This window comes from Cyprinus carpio, unplaced genomic scaffold, assembly GCF_018340385.1.
Source record: "Cyprinus carpio isolate SPL01 unplaced genomic scaffold, ASM1834038v1 S000006810, whole genome shotgun sequence".
NCBI lineage: Eukaryota > Metazoa > Chordata > Actinopteri > Cypriniformes > Cyprinidae > Cyprinus > Cyprinus carpio.
The window spans coordinates 195,169-213,294 of record NW_024879396.1 but is presented as its reverse complement, the minus strand read 5'-3'; the positions used below and the strand labels follow the sequence as shown (position 1 = coordinate 213,294).

The 18,126-nt window shown below is 38.4% G+C and overlaps 1 pseudogene; it reads left to right on the top strand.

The window, feature by feature from the left end:
* The first annotated feature begins 8,028 nt into the window (after positions 1-8,028).
* Positions 8,029-16,240, top strand: LOC122134511 (annotated as a pseudogene).
* The last annotated feature ends 1,886 nt before the right edge of the window (positions 16,241-18,126 follow it).

Genomic DNA, 18,126 nt, shown 5'->3' with positions numbered 1-18,126 from the left:
GGTAGTTATTTAGTAAACATTTAGCCTCTTATTGTACATGATATTTTGTAACACTTTATTTTGTGTGTATTTTACATTTTATTTCATTTCAATTGTATACTATCACGTTTGTAATATTAACACTTTTAAAGTTATGTATTTTTAGTTGTATGCTTTAAATAACATTTTATATTTTAATTTACATTCATTTACCTTTAATTTGCTGGCGTATTAGGTATATATTATTATTTATATTATTTACACTACTATGAATTAAATTATGGACTGAAGGAATTTAAATTATTTTATTTTGTCATTTGTTAACTCAGAGACCGGTAGCTGCTTATTAACTGCCCTTCCTTCGAGGACTTTAAGTTTAAATAATTTTCTCGTCTTAAATCTGTCATTTACAGTGAAGATGTTTTGATAGTTAACAGCTGATTTGATGTGATTGTGTGTGTCTGTGTAAATATGAAAACGCTGATAGCTCTGTCTTTTGTTACAGGTCTCAAAAAGCACACTGTGCGGCTTGTAAAGAAAAGGAGGTAAAAACATACAGGTGGGTTTCAAGTATAAAGCAAGCTTTCGTTTGAAACTATATAGTAATCTGTTGCTCTGATAATTTTACGTTTGTTCTGGGGGGGCGAGTTGTGTGATTGAGATTATGTGGTGTCCTTTATACCTGAATGTCCACAAGCGGGAGGCAGAGCTTTGCTAAACCACAGCTTTAAGGGTACTTTCACTTCACCTTTCAAAATGGCAGCTGTGTGGATGGAGGTTTTTTTAATATGGTCTTTCTTTTTATAAACTTGACACTTTTGAACAATAAAATTAATTTTAAATGCAAATAAACGTTTAAATGAAAATGATTCAATAAGTAATTAAAAATAAAATATTTCTTACAATTTAAATGTAAACAAAAAATATATTAATTTGAAATAGTGTTCAGTGTTAATTAAGTTCCTTTACGTTTTATGTAATGAATGAAAAAAGTAGAATTAATATTTATTGATTTTATAATGAAAAATTTCAAACACAAATAATAAATGCAAGTTTTAATTTAATTAATATGTCAAGTAATAACCCATCATTATGTACATGGTTTGGTTTCATAAAAATATATATGTATTATTTCCTTTTTGAATCGCATTGTTTTTTTGTACATTTATATTTTTGGAATGAAGTTAAAGATTATGCATCATTTAATTGCGCATTAATATAATGAAAAAGATGTTTAAGTAATAATGCCATTTGAAAATCAATTTTAATTTATATCGACTCTTATTTCCAATGAGGAGTGTAAATTTCTTTTAAATGACATTTATTTAAATTGAATAAAGTAAAAAATAAAAACTGGGCAACCAAAAGATATTCAGTTCTTCAGTTGCATGGTTGGATACTGTAAGGCAGATGTTGTTCTACAAATTGAATTGAATTTAACATTAGATAATTATGTTAATAAAAGTAGTCATTTAATTTAAATTTTATTAATTATATTAATTTAATAAAATAAGGTGACTTGATACGAATTGCATCAGTTTGAATGTTGATACTGTAAGTTAAATGGGGTTCTAATTTTAGAATATATGATAGAGAGAGCGAGAGAGAGTACAATATAACTTTAATGTAATTGTAATTTTGTTGTAGAAGTATTAATTATTTCTTATGTATTTTTTTTTTTAATTCTTAAATAAAAATGTAAAAAGGGGCGACTATCAACAATAAGACCTGGCCACAACGACAGGTATTAGTCTTCAGTGTGTGGTTGATAACTGCAAGGTTAATGATGTTCTGAAAAGGAAAAAAGAAAAGCCGGAAACTCGTATAAGACGTCTGAAAGGGACAGTACACATGAGGGAGTGACTAGTAGAGTTCCCACCGTCAAGCCCTCCTCTCTCGTTCCCTCGCCTCACCCTACACTCCTGATTGAAGTTGTCTTCAGAGAGAGCTCGTGTTACGGTTTGTGGTTACGGTGGTTAGGCACAAGAGTCAGAGATGCTCTCAAAGCATGGGGGAGGTTATTACTGCCGAGTGTCGAAAGGAGGTTAAACGAGGAAGAGACGACAAAAAACGTTCGAACGCCAAAGGTCTATTTTAAAGCGTTTATCTTTCCACATAAATCCTTACACAGACACCTTCAAGTCGCTCTGGATCGAAGTTTGGTGTATAACCTTTCATTGGTTAAACAGGTTATTTGCACATGGGTTTATGTAACACGTGGTGCCTTTTGCTTTCCACGCTTGCTTCTTTAAGTTTGCGTAATCTTACCAAAAAGAACAAAAAAATAGAATTAGCCTTGTAAATGACTTATGACATTTTTTGTATTTTGAGTAGATTTAACTTCTGTTTGCACAAATTGTGTGTTAGTGTAGTTAGTCTCATTTGCAATGCTTTTATTTTGCAAACCTATCAATTGCCAAGGATACTAGTTAAAAACGAGGTTTTACGATCTTGGAAAACCCTGGAAATGGTTTGGTCATTTCTGAAAGGCCTTGGAACAGTAGATTTATATTTCATTTTTGTATAATCTTACATTTCGTTTTTCTTTTGTTTATAAAGTTATTGCACCGCAAACATATATTTGGAGTTGAGACATACTGATACAACGAATTGTACTGTTTGTTTAGTATTATTTCTGACACTTCATATCGCCATCAATGCAAATAACATTTAAACTTGGGTCCAACTTGCATGAAAACTGATTACATTTAAAATTTTCTATAAGTTTAAAATAATTCAATTTCAGTCTAGTCACCTGAAAACGTCACTTTCCCCGATAGTATATATATATAGTATAAAAATTTTAAATTAAAATACGTTATTAAAGGCCTTTTTTCAAAATATTTACGAGTTCAGCTCTTATTTGATCTAATGGATTGGAAATTCTTAATGGAAAAGCCTCGGAAATCCACTGGACGAACCGGTGTTTGAGGTTCAGAAAGCTCGTCAGTGGCGACTCTGTTCTGCCCTCTACATACTGGCTCCTTGCATTATTTCTATCTGCTGTGTTGTAGCTATCAAGCGTTGGATTTTTTGTTGAGGTTCGTAAAGGCTCGTACCTGTTTCTCTCTCTCTTTGAGACTGTGCGTGCGGTGCTGAAGGCAGCAGACTAGTGCAGGTTCAGTTCAAGACAGCTCCTCATGTGTGAAGCGAATCGGTCTCATTAGAACGGCTAATGTCTCACCCGATCCCAGTCCATCGCCGCCGACCAGACAAAGATGGAGCAACAGAGTTTATTGTTAAGATAAGAGATTTGTATCAGTCACTTGTTTAGTGAACAGGATAACCTTTAATTCCTGTCACTTCTGCAGTATCGTCATGCTCTGATGGACGCGCGCTCATTTGCTAACAGTCTTTTAAAAAACGCTGGATGGAGGCTCTTGATTAAAGCAATTGTTTTAGTATAATAACAAACCTTCCCTCTGGTATGATCTGCCTTTATTCCCATAATCCCCTTTACATTAGGCAACCTTTGTGGTGGAGTAATTCATTTGCAGCTTTCTAGTTGATAAAGTGTTGTAAAGCAGGGATGCGAATTGCAGAACTGTTAAATAATAATAATAATAATAATAATAATAGTAAATATAAAAAGTAAGATAATATAATAATACAATATAAAAAATAATAAGATATATATATATATATATATATATTATATATAATATAAAATTAATCTTATTATTTATTAATAGTTTATTGATTAATTAATATATAATAATAAATTATTCATATTTATTTATTATTGCTTTATTATTATTAGTATTATTAGTAGTATTATTATTATTATTATCATTATTGTGAGGGAGAAAGAATGGAGAAATGTTTAGAAAAAAAGCCTATTCATGAAAAATTATGGGAATTTCATATTTGCAGTAATAATTCTTTTTTTTCCTTTTTGTTCCCCTTTTGTTGATATTTTGCGTGTTCTAAAGAGAAAATTGAGATGGCCATAAGTGTAATGGTAAGTTTTCGAAAAATACATTTGACCCATTCATATTTATTGTATGCTAGTAATATATTGTAAATTGCATCTAATAGACTGTATATTTATATAATAATGATAGATAAAAATATTATTTTCCAAGGTTATTCTTGCTTAATGTTATTTTTTTCTAAATAAAAAGTACCTTTTTTTTTTTTTTTTTTAGAAATGCAGCTCAATTTTATTTATTTATTTATTTTTGTCAGTTGACTGCTGTCTAGGAATAGTTCTGCAGTGGTAGATAATCCACAAGCAAGGATTTAAAACTTTCTGGCATCAGCTGGGTGAAAATACACACACACACACACCACAAATGCAGACTTATTTTCTTCTGGATGCCTAGGTTGAAAATATTGAATTTTGAACAGAAATGGGGCACAGCAAATTTAGATAAACATGGTTACTTAAGCGTTCTATCACACTCTGTGCCATCGTCTCTCATGCTCAAACATGGAGATAAAAAAAAACCCATGTCCTTCTTCCAGACCAAGTGTAGTGGAGTGAAGTCCTGGGGGATGGACTGTGAGTTTAATCTACTGGAGGGGGGACTTTTAAATCCCAGCATTAGCTCAAGCGGTTCAGGTTTGTCCAGGCGTGTCCCGCCACCTGTCTCCTTCTCTCACTTTCACACTCTCTCCCCTCTGTTTTTTCCTTCTGATGGACTCAGCGATAGATCCGTCTCTGTGGCATGTGGTCTGGTTCTGGAGCTTTGCTGATAAAGTGTGTTATCTATCCCACCTGTTCTCAGTGGCACCTGTTCTTGCTCCTTCATGTGTTAGGAATAATGGGGGCTTCTCACATTGTTTAGAAGTTTACTTCTAGTTATCAAACAAAAAATAAAAGTCATGTTGTTTACTCGCCCTCATGTCGTTCCAAACCTGCATGACTGACTGACTTCTCAGAACACAAAAGAAGATATTTTGAAACAATGTTGTTTAACTGTTTTGTCCATATAATGGAAGTCAATGTGGTCCAAAACAACAACATAACATTGGACCCCATGACCATTGTATGGGCAAAAAAAATTTGTAAATGAGTAACGACATGAATAAACAATTTTCGGTCCCTTTTTTTTTTTTTTGGTTTGTTTTAATTTATTTCTTCATTTTTGGTTGACTTTTAGACTCAATATAAAACTCAATGGGAAAACAAATTCAACTTTTCTTCTGTCTTAATATGGCTGAAGTCAATTTTTCTAGCTCTCGTCTATCACTGGTTGGTGTGTGTGTCTCAGGTCATGTGTGTTAAATGGATGAAATCGCTTGATTGGTCTTGTTGACGAATTGAGACATTCACCCCTGGGTGCTTAGGCCAGCAGATCCCTACAGAGCAGAGTCAACACTAAACGAATGCTGTCCGATAAAAATTTTACAGGTCCTGTGGAGAAAACATGGCAGTACTGGCAGCTGCTGCAAATTGTCCGAAAGATGGCGAGCTTTATTTGAGCAAATCTGATGCTAAAGCCTGTGACCAGCTGTTAGCATTGTGTGTTCATAGAGACCATGACACATTTGCAAAAGCTGAGCTCACATATAAAGCAGAACTACTTATTGTTTGGTGCCTTACCAATTTTGAGTGGAGAAAAGACCTTTTTTAAAGTCTTGTATATTATTTAGTAACTTATGTTATGTATTGGTCTGTCACTGATTTTTTTTTTTCCCCCACAGGGATCATCAGCACCACAATGAAATGAAGGTATGCAGAATGTCTTGTGTTTCTATTAAAAGTATCATGTTAGTTGAAAAAGTAACTAGTTTTGATGTGTTTTTAAAGTTAATTGTTATGCATTTTATTCTTAAAGAAGTTCTGGGCATAAAAGTGCGCTTTAAAATCTTGTAGTGTTGATTTCAGGTGGAAATGATTTCTTTGAGTAGAAAATTTGTGTCAAAATTTCTGTTGTCACTTGTGTGACCAAATGGAAAAGCAATGATTGTTATCAAACAGGTTTTCTGAACCCTGTCATTGCCTGTTATTAGTCAGTCAAACAGATAGCCACGCCCCAAACTCACACCATTGGTTGAGCCCATGTTGAACAGATCAGGAATCTTAAAACAGACCAGTGCTTGGGGTAGGATGACTGCAAGAATGAGTTGGCATTTCTGTTCGGCGACAGCCCTGTTAGTCGCGCTTACTTTTAATCCAAGAAAACTTGTAGTGCTTGTGGACTGTAATACCTTACAGGCCGACACGAAAGTTTGTTTCTGAACTTTGCTGACACTTGGAGCGTATCAGGCCAAAAGTCTTTCTCAGTCCGCACAAGAACAGATGAAAACATGCATCCATCACACACACACCTTTCTCTGTCCAGATCTCTTTCTGTCCCTTTCTGCATTTCTTCTGCTCTCCCTTTGGTCTCTCTCACTCCTGTAGTGTTTTTGATGAGCTGGAGGGTCGTAGAGCTGAGCTATTGCTCAATCTTCTGATCGCACATCTACCTTTCACTCAGAAAAAAGACCTGCTTGTGGCCATTCCCGAAGCCGTCTGCTGTCCGTGGTCCCTGAATTCATCTTTCTTAGCTCACAGCTCTCCATGGTGACTGAATAAGTCCTGTGCTGTTTAAAAGCACCAAATGGAGTTTCCACACATGCTAACAGTGTATTGGATGTCATTTCAACTCAAAATGCCTTGAGCTAATAGCTGATATCTTAAACACTTAAGGAGAGCCAAGTGTTTTTTTTTTTTTTTTTTTTAGTTTTTTAGACTTTAAGAACTTTAAGAGTTCATGCCAAAAGTTCAGTTATAGAGTCACAGTCAAGTTTAGTGATCATTTTATACAGTCCTGACTCCAATTTGACTGAATATTTGTGGTTTTAAATGACCCAACAATAGTGCAAAGAAAAAACTGAGATACAGTAATAATACAATACAATAAATGTAAGATGAAAATAATCCTGTGTGCATGTTCCCGTTCTATAAAGCAGATGGTGAATGGTGAGTGATGTTGGCTAATTTCAGCAGTACCGCTCGCTAATGTGTCAGGCGTCACACTGTGAGAAATGCCTCCTATTTTCCCACAGGCTTTCATTTTCCTGAGGTTCACCCACAGCTAACCCTTCTTTATGGCAGTTTTTACCGTCACTCAACATCAATCCGTGTGATCGCCATCAACGAGCAGGTTGCCCTTATCTCTGAGTGAAATGTGAACAGATTTCACATTCAGAATGTGAATTTTACATCCAACTCCAGACACCTTATTTTCCAGTTTTCTTGCATTCATAATGGTTTCTAAGAGGAAGGTATTTTGATTTCATGTTTGTTCACTAAGACTTTTTCTCCTCAGCACGTCCACAGCATCAAATGGGATGGTTTCAGAAAGATTGAAAACTTGAGATGACAGGAAATAAAATGGTGTTTCATGTCTAGAGTGTCAGTGTATTGCTTTAAAAAGCTTCTGTTGAAATGCCCGGGGCATGTCACTCGCTTTAATAGCTTTTCGGTGATTTTTCAAGCTTCTCAGGTTGTTTATCACAGGACTCTCTATCGACTGTATCCAGCTTCACTCAGCCCCTTCAAAATCTTTGAAGCTTAGAAATGCTTCATATCTCCCTGCCTTTTGGATTCAGTTGATTGTTTCTGCCAATACGGGTTTCAAAATGTTTTGGAATGTTGCTGCAGAGGGTTGTGGCAACGCCATGAGAATGAATGTTCTCTTGATTTTTGAGCAAACAAGTTATCGTCATAATCACCTCCTCTGCTATTCATCTTGTCCTTTTTGCTGTTCTGTTTTCTAACTGGTATTGACCTCCAGTTTTTTAAGTATGTTCAAGTGATCAGATTTCAATAAACAGAACTGTTCCTCCCCAGCCAGACGTTTAATTCTCTAAACGTTTTTCTGTTCACACTCAAGCTGAGGCTCGAGTGCTAAAAGTGACCTCCTGTCTCTTTCACTGATTCATTAGGGGAATGTAAGCATTTATTTGGGCAATAATTGCAACCTGCACATTAGTTGTCTCCCATCATTAAAGCTGGTTAATTAGCCTCATTAAGGGAGCAGGCGGGGAGGGTGTTGTAAGTGGACCAGCTGACATCAGTACGCAGAACTCATGATTGGAGATGAATTTTTAACCATGTCCTTGGTTTCTCTGCCAGTAGGAGCCGGTGGGCGGCCCAGGGGGCAGCAGAAGCTCTGCAGGGTCTGGATGTGGGATGAAGAGAAACGCATGAGTGGTGTTCGGGTCCCCGCTTTTCACATATCTTCTCACCTCCATCTCTTTGAAAATTCAGTATGTGGATAACAAAAAATATTTCATTTCGATTTATGCATTTTTGAAAAGTGCCAAAAAAATATATGACATTTGTTGAAAAAATTTGAAAAATGAAAGGACTTATCCTCAGGACCTAGTCAGATATTCCTCTCTGTTGATTCTAATCCTAAATTCAGAGCAGATGAAAAGATTCAATGTTTAAGGAGGTACCGTGCTGACCTCCTGAGGAAAATCCACAGTCCTCTTTATTGTGTTTTCTTGTGTGTTATGTACAACGCCAAGCATTTTTACAAGCATGTCCATACCTTCCTTCCTTTCCTTTCCAATATGTACTGTTTTTTTGAACTCTTGTTATTGAACATTTTTTCCGATGTTTTGGAGTAAATTGTTGTACTATATGGAAGAATCATCTGTGGACACCATGTGGGTTTTTGTTTTTTCCCCCCCCTTGTTTACTGACTTTACTTTCATCTGTTATTAAAGGTGCAAACCATGGTATTGAAGGTAAAAAGATGGGGGTGTTTTGCTGTACCTAAGATTGACCTACTTGTTCTATATCTCTTAACTTCCAATCCTTTCAGTTGATCTTTCCCTTCTGTCACTGATTAACATTTTAAGCTTCTGAATCAAAAGCAAAAGTTACTCTCTTTGGACATCCTCGGTTCATTTTGACCTATGGTGAAAACACACAACCTAGACAGAATTATGAAGGGAAGCTCTGTGGGGACCCATAAGGAATAGGGCAGGTCGTAGTTGGAAGGCAACCAAGGCCATGATTGTTCAACATGATGCCCAAGAGAAAAGCACAGGAAAACAAAAACTGCTGTACGTGCAACTGAACAAAGTTTATACTAAGTACAAAGTAGAGACCTGCGCGGGATGGGTTTTATCAGCCCCGCCCACTCCCGCTGAAATACTAATGTTGTTTTGTCCACTCCCGCCCACAACATTCAGTTTTGTTGTCCACGAAGCCTCCAGCAAAAAGCCTGCATAAAAGTAGCCTATTTATTTATTTTTTTCAGTACATCGATGAAATCGTAAGTTCTGGTTTGGCTTAGCCACAACATCCCGCATAAACACCCCCCGATGAAATATTTGTTATTAAAGCAATCAAACATTCAACAAAACCATATTATTTTTAACAGAAAAGACAAGCATGGACTGCTGCGTGCATGGTTTGGCCATAGGCAGAATGCAATACAAATGAGCGCTTTCTTTATAATCGCATCTAAAAAACCTGAGTGAATGTTAGCTATGGACGTTAAAGAAAAACCGCAACCGGACAACCTCTCCGCCAAAGAAAGCGGATAATTGCAACCCGTTATAATTGTAAGTGTTTGTAATTGACTTTTAGAAGAAGAATAAAGCAATCTCAGTTACAGTTACAGCGAGATGAAAGAAACTTTTGATGTTCTTGCGACGGAAGTTGACTTTCTCTAGGACATCACAGGTTTGTGTTGCTACCTACCACATTTCCACCAAAAATCCAATGAAACCTCCCTCCGGAAGGAAGGGCAACAAACAAAAAAAAGTCGCGTCTGCGTCCACTTTCCAAAGCTAGTCTGCTGAAACATTGTTGTGATGCAACTTGATGAGATGGATACGGCACAACTTACAGCTACAAAATACTGTCTCAGATGGGGAAACAACTCGTTCACTTGTGTTCAATACCTATGTGGACCCTTATTGACAAGATTGTCACCAAACCGAACATCTGAGATTGATTTTCTGGTAGCACTTTCGTATTATCAGTTTGTTTCTGTATGTCTGTTCTCTTTTCTTATCACGTTTATATTCCTGAGCACCAACATGGCGTACACGTGTCAAGCTTTTACTCAAGGATTATTTGTAAATGCAGAAATTTACACTCATTTCCATCAGCTTTGGCGAACTGGGCTGGATATGATGTGTTCCTTGTTGCGGTAGTTGTTGCATGTTGTTCTTAGTAAGGGTGAAAAAAAATCTGGTATCAGGACACATTTGGAAAATGAGATATACAACTAATTCGTTAAATAATGGAAAATAAAGAGAAATATGTTGCTTGCCAAGTTTGGTGTATCAATGTATTATACACAGTCGCTCAAATCTCCAGTGTTCATAGCTAAAAAACATATTAATATCTTGTCAGCTAATGTTAAATTGTTTTCAACTAATACCTGCTTTTAGGATGCTATCATTTCAAATCCAGTTACAAAGAGGAGATGAAAAGAATCTCTAAATTTGACATTTACAAGGTCCTGCCCCTCGGAAGCATTGTAAGTTTCTCTCTCTCGGACATCACAGGTTCGTGTAGCATGGACGTTAAAGACAACCGCCAACCCTGGACAACCTCTCCTCCAAAGATGTGCTGGGGGAGGGGCCTCACTTAGCTCATGGCAACGCCCGGGGATTTAGAGCAGGAACCGCCCTCGGCAGGGAGGGCAACAAAGGCCACAGGACATTTCCAAAATTCCGACCCCAATGAAGCGAGGAAACCGCCAGGGGCCAGTCTTGCGACCGAAAAAAAAATGCTCTCATGCAACTGAAACGAAATCAACCCGGGACTGCAGTACAAACTTCTTGTCTCAGACGGGGCCGGTACGCATGCACCTGTCTTCCTTATGACCATTGAGGTTAATGGACCGTATTTGAGGGCTCAGGCCCACCGAAGAGGCAAAAAGCCAAACTGAATGCGGCCGAAAGAGCGCGCACCGCTCTTTCGTTCCGTTTCCAAATGCATCCTGAAGCTCACCTCGCGATGGGCCGCACGCTGACTGTTAACACCAGGACTTCACCTCAGATCAAGCAGATTTCCTCAGACATGCTCTTTAACGGATTTGAGACACCCGCGCCACCTGAAAGACCCCTTTCTACCTGAGTCTTAGCAGCAAATGGGTCTCTCTCGCTCCCTAAAAGAGTTTCCTCTGCCCCATGGTCTGAAAAACAAACAACAGGTCATATCCTTCTCTCCAACTTACCCCCTGCACTCACAAACGCCCCACTACAGGCAGTGGCAAAAACGCGGTGATGATCCTAAATGAGCTGTCGCGCCAGGATGACTGAAAGTATGAGTTTGTGGCTGAGAGCGGTGAAAGGCCAATGCCAAGAACTTTACAATGGCAGTTTACTGTAGACCACTCAGATGTTTCCAAGGGTCTGGGGAAGGACGGGAATATAAAAAGCTGGCGAAAGCTGATGGGCGGCCCAAGCGGCTCTGTGCAGGACTTTTTAACATGCAAACTGGACCAGACACCATCACCGGACAGCACAATTCCCCAGAGGAGGGACTTCAGCTACACCTGCCTCAGGTGGAGAACTGCCTTACCTCATCTTTATTAGGGGTTGTTGTTTACAAGTACTTTCCTCTATGACATAATCAAAACACTGGTCATTGACATACTGCAATTGTCTCTTTTATGAAATAATCACATTTTAGATATAAAAAATCTATCAGTTTTTTAAAAAAAAAAATGTTTTTCCTACATTCTCAGTTTTTCCCCAAAGGTTACACGCAGTGACTTAACTGTGATGAAGGGGTCATTTTTTGGTGAAAAATGACAATCATATGGTGGACTAAAAGTTAGGCTACGATGGAAACATAACTGACTGTGTCATAAAAAATAATTCAGGTCATTTCATATGCGCCACATACATAGGAACTCTGTCTCGCATTTATCAAGCTTGATATTGAAAAAAGCAATTTGAATGCGATTAAATGCGTATGCTTCAGTAGCTTTGCTTGGCTATCATTTGTCCTTAATAAAGCTCCTGCCAGTCGTTCATTTGAACAATTGTGATTAAAATCAGAAACCTACACACGAACTGGTTTCAGTTGGATTTCAAATGAAACTCAAGCATTAAACCTTTAATCGGTGGTGCGCCAGTGTTCACGGCATTATTTACACATTAGTTAATCCTGTAATAATCCATCCACATTCCCCCTTGATAAGCAACCAAAGAGAATAAAAGAATCTTAATTAAAATCAGCTGCAGGAGCACTTCCCTCAAAACAGGGAAAAACATCGCTCTCACCTTTCGTCTAAAAGAGATCTTTCAGTTAATAGGTCCGTGTCAGTTCATTTCTTTTAGTGTTCGAGCATTTACCATTTTGTCAACTATTTTCAAATGGATACCATGTTCTGTCTTTAAAAGCATCAATTTAATGTACCTTGAGAATTTATTCCATTTACAGTTGTAGTCTTTGAGCAGTTTCATCGTTGTGTGATTAGCTAGGTGGCATGGTGCCACCACTGTTATTAAGCAGTATACAGTTGTTAGTTACGTATTACATTGTTGTTTGTACAGTAATGGTTGTGGCGTTCCCCCCTGAGGTCCTTTGCGGATGATGTTTCTCATTTAGTTGTGGGAAAAGTTCAGTGAGCTGACGGATAACTCACGTCACCACATGCACGGCGGGGAAAGTCCTTGCGGTGTGTTGTGATGACAATGGTGAGCACAATGCATACTTTGACTGGAACATTGAAACAGGAACATGTCATATTTGGCTAAATGACACTGACTGTTTATCAGGTATCGGATGTGGAAGGATGCTCAGGTCACTTTGCGGTCACCACGGGAACCAAGTGTTATTAAATGGGGAGTCCATGAGTGATGAGGACTGGCCCTTAACGAATGCCATGCTGAGATCATCGCACGTCGCTCCCTCATCAGATACCTGTACAAGTCAGCTGGAATACTTCCCAGGTGAAACACATACTCTCTTATGTTGGCAATATATATTTTGATTCATTCTAATATTAAATTGACACTAATATTAATTTCCATGCTATTATATAATGTAACAACTGTCAGTTTAATGTTATTTTAAAGAATTATATATTAATAAATATATAGTAATAGTAATTAATATGTAGTATCCGTTGGGGTAGTAGCACTACTGTTAATCCGTTCTTTATTTTTATAAATCATTAAAGGGATACTCCACCCCAAAATGAAAATTTTGTCATTAACTCACTTACCCCATGTGGTTCCAAACCCGTATAAGCTTCGTTTGTCCTTCGGACACACCATTTAAGATATTTGGATGAAAACCGGGAGGTTGAGACTGTCCATAGATGCCAAGTAAATAACAGTTTGTCAAGGTTCATAAAAGGTATGAAAGTTGTGTCGTCAGTATCACTTCATCTGCCAATCAGACGTGCAATTCTGGTTTATATGAAGCGATGGGAACACACTTTTGTAAGTAAAGACGAAGGAAGAACCAAAAAATAATGACTTTTTTCCATAATTTCCTTTGTCACACGGTGCTCCTCCTGTGTCTCTCCATATCACTGTATGCTGGGGGATGTTTATGCTCTTCTGTACATCGGTGCCACAAGGATGCGTATTCTGACTACGGGACTGTAATACCGTTCCTGGACCTTGACACTGTTATTTACTGGCAGTCTATGGGGGACAGTCACAGACCCTCCCGGTTTTCATCCAAATATCTTTAATTGTGTTCTGAATAGGAACAAAGCTTTTATGGGTTTGGAACGACATGGGGGTAAATGATTAAATCACAAAATTTTCCTTTGGGGGTGGAGTATCCCTTTAAGAATTGACAAATCATTCATATTAGCCTGTGGATATGGAAAATTATTTTTGGATCAATTTTCTCAGATGAATTGATTAGCATTAATTGATGTGGACATGGATATGCCTGGTAATCAATTAGGCAGACCTTTCATTCACTGTGAAATAATAAATGACAGATTTTGATGAGATGGGTCAGCAGGGCAAGGACTGTTTTTACATTATAGACATTTCAAAGCCCTACTAATTGTTCTAGCTGACATCACAGATCTCACAAGTGGTGTGTGTTTTCGTCTTTAGCGACAGCACTGAGGAACATGAGAAATCCATATTCAGATGGTGTATGTGAACATGGCTACGGCCTAAAAGACGATATTCAGTGTCCATCTGTAGATCAGCACATCGCCCGCGGAAAGGCGCGCCGGAAAGACGGCTTTCTACCCCATGAGGCTGGGGGAGCCAAGAGGGTATGTAAATTATGATGATGAGTGAGGATTTGCACATTTTGTTGTGTATGCCCACAATAAAAATAAGGACCTGGTTTTTACAAAAATAGTAAACACTAATGGGCCCCTCGTAGCTCGCTCTTTTAAGACCAGGGTGACCGCATCCAAACCGCAAAGCCCGCGGGACAACTTGCGAACCAAGATGGAGTCTGGAGAAGGTTACAATACCTGTTTCGTACGAGTAACACCATTCAGACCCGGGGATGGAGTGTTGCAGGGAGAAGAACGGCTGCTAACCAGGTCGTTTGTAGTGACAAGATTGCCAGGTATGATGCTGTCAGTAGAGGACTTAACACTGTTTTCATACAATGTTTTGTATCTCAGCTGCCTCTCCGAAATAATTTGCTTTAAAGACAATATTTTAAGTTGACATGTAATCCATTTGAATTCCATACAAAAAAAAATAAAAATATTTTCAATTTTTTTTTGTTTTAAGTAGGCCACATTTTCTAAAAACATGCCTGAAGCTTTGATGATTTAGGATTCTTTTTGTGAAAAAAAAAAACATCCTGCGTGACATCAGGTCGCCAACTTTTGTGCGCTGACAACCGCATGCATGTGAATGCTTCCTATGACCGGTCTTATTTCCCCACCACTTTAACGAGTCCCTCCGTTAGCATTCTGCCGCCTGACATCCAGCGGCACTCAGGAAATCAGCCTGATTGGCTATGAAACCCCAATCAACTTCAGCTCTCCTCCAGAGCAGGGGGCTCCCTGGAGCAGAGGGCATTGGACCCTGAGTAGGGCTCCTGATTGTGTCTCTCCAAGAAAACACGCCTTCACGCTGAAGGAAGGAAGCTGCGTCCACAAACACATTACATGCCCAGACTCGCATTGGTATGCCAAGAAAAACTCCACTCCAGTTAAAACGTAGTGTTTATCATCCAGCTGTTGAGCGGAGGACTGTTTTGAGAGCTCAGATCTCATTGCCACCTTTGGAAAAAAAAAAGAAAACCTTCATGCGAAGGATTTGGAGAAATCACAGTGATTAAGATTAATAGAACCCAGGGTGGGGTGTTTTTTATTTTTTTCTGAATCATTTCAATGGTTGTTGTAAAATCAGGTGCACTCTCTTGACATCAGGATGGTGTTTTTTAGAGAATTCGAGGGTACGGTTTGCTACCGTGTGTTATAAGTTATCATGCTGTATGTCCACAGGCGGGCGACTCACTTTTACCGCTTGCAACCAATGACTTGCTTTTCTTCTGTTCAACCAAGGTGCCACACCTGTACTTCTCAAACATCTGTGGGTTTTTTTATTCCCTTTGTAGATGGAATCATGATCGGGAGTGCTGCAGGGTCTCTTCTGAGTCACTTTACAGAAACCCCATCTATTTCTCCAGTTTAATTTTGGGACAAAGTCTGTACCAACGCAGACCATCTTTCCAGAGCGTTTTTGTTTTGTACCAGCGCATTGCAGAAATGGACGATTTGCCCAAACCATGTGCCCTTCAACAGACCTCTTCTTTAGTGGTAATTTTAACAATCTCAAATGAATTACGCTTGTATGAGTTTTCTCCAGCTTTTTGGCCCCCCGCCATGTCTGTTACCTCCCTTCTCTGCCAGGTATCACGTAAACCAGAAGCAAGGGCAACCTGGGGAAAGCTCCCAACTTCAGCGTCAACTGGACAGTCGGAGATCAGGGCGTTGGAGATCATTAACGCACACACAGAGAAAAGGATGATTCGGAAGGAAAAGAACCGTCTCACTCTGTAAACAGCCCTCTATAGTCGCTGGGTCTGTCTACATGCCAAGGTGAAAGCATTCTTATGTAAAGCTGGATGATAATTTATGGATAAATAAAAGATGGTTAAAATAAATATGGTAACTTGTTATAATAAAAAGCAAATATCCCTCTTACCTCTCTGCAGCTCAAGTGAAACTCTGCGGATCCAAGGATCTTCGGCAAGGCTCAGGACCCGAGCGCAAAACCAAGCAGCAGTGGAATATCACGGTGCCAAACAGACTCTCTTCAATGCTTTCTACAAAGCGGGATTCTTGGAGCATGGGTTGAAAAACCCATCGAACAAGACCAGTTTTCCCTTACTCTCTAAGATAAACCGAGAGAAAAGGATTGTCGGCAAGACGATCCTTTTGTATCATTTCCATGGAATGCAAGGTTTTAATCTAACCTCCATAGTTGTATTTTTTTTGCATTGGTTTCTTTTTATCTGTTAAAAACAGCGGTTGTTCACTCAAAACAATGGCTTGGTTAAAAAAAAACGAATGGAAACTTAAAACCCCCCCCCCCACCCCCCCACAAAAAACAAAAAATAAAAAAAAAACCAGCTGAAAATTGGCACTGGGGTAAAAGGTGGACAGTTACTTGCACTCAAACAAACCAGGTGGCGTGCATGGTAATCACATGGACCATAATGCTGGCTAATTTTTACCTCAGCAATGATCAACTGTCTTCACTCCAGGTTAAAATAATGGTAAGAATCACTACAGAAGTTTTTCGGTCAGACTCGCAACCTTAATATCATCAGGAAGTTACCCACACAGAAGTATTCTCACAGGAGGAGGAGACCAAACTGATCTATATTCTGGTGTTGCTATAAACCAGCAGCGTGGTTGCACAACAAAATACACAACATGTGAAAATAACTTTACGCTGCGCAATTACAAAATGTACTGATAGAGATATTCTGTTATATAACGACAACCATCTTATGATACTGATAGTGGTACTTTAGTACCAATGGTGGTACTGCGCTTTCAGCAACCTTTTGACACCATTCCCTACATATACATTACATCACTTCAAATTGGCAATTTGAATAATTTTATTCTCTTATAGCATTTTTTTCGACATTAACTAACTTAAGGTGCTTTAATAAAGTCAAGCGCGATAAGTAAGGGACTACCGCAGGCTCCTGTGCATTAAACGGTTTACTACTACCTGCCAGCCAAATCAGAATAAATGCTATTATCAAGCCTCCCATTGATTGAAGGACATATTAGCTGTTTAAATAATCAGCGATGTCTATTAACTCCAATAGTTATAAATACAGGCCAACAACAGTAATGCTAAAAAATAAATAAATAGCTCTAAAAATAATCCAACAAAAGAACCACAGGCTTGGGGGAAAGTGAAAAACCCAATTTTTTTTATTTATTTTTTTTTTTTTTGCTGCTTGTTTTTTATAGTTACAAATGTTTTTATGTACGTGTTTTTGTCTACATCCACAAGGTACTTGTTTAAGTATTAGAAGTGATGTCATTTCATTGCAAACAATAAGACTGAACTGGATCACAGAAATCAACTTAATCAGAGTGCAATGGGAAAGATTGTTTCGTTAAAAAAAAAAAAAAAAAAAAAAAAGTTGTTGTACAGGGATTCGATCATTAGACATTTTTTCAGTCATTGTAATTATTTACATACTAATTTACAATGTTACAGATTCCAGAAAAATGCTTTTCGATTTTACATTGATTACTTTTCATGTGGATTTGTGTTACGTGTTTGCATGATTTACCTACTTAGTACACAGGACCGTCAGGGTATTCCATTCCTCATTTTTACAATTAAGAAGAAGGTAGACTGTAGCCGCCGTGCACACTTCTGCCAAAACATTGATGTGGAACTTCACGAGTGGGTTTTCAACTCAGCAGTCTATGCTGCATTCACGGCCGCAAAGTGCTGACTGGGGAAGAGCAACAGTTGGGCCCAGGCCGTTTATTGCTGGGTTTGGACTTGGCTCAGCGGGAAGCCCTAGAATCATTACCGACTCTAGAACTCCAGCCTATGGATTTTTGTCGAGAGCTTGTCCTGGAAGAGTTCCATGATGCCACTGGGTTTCTGCGGATTCAGGATGCTCCTTGGTTGTTGGAGTCCTGCTTGGATTCGTTTGAACTGGTTCAAGAAGTTGCTTTGTGCCTGCTGCTACTCAGCAAAGAGACTCGAACAAAAGCTGCCTAGTGTTATTCACATGAGAAG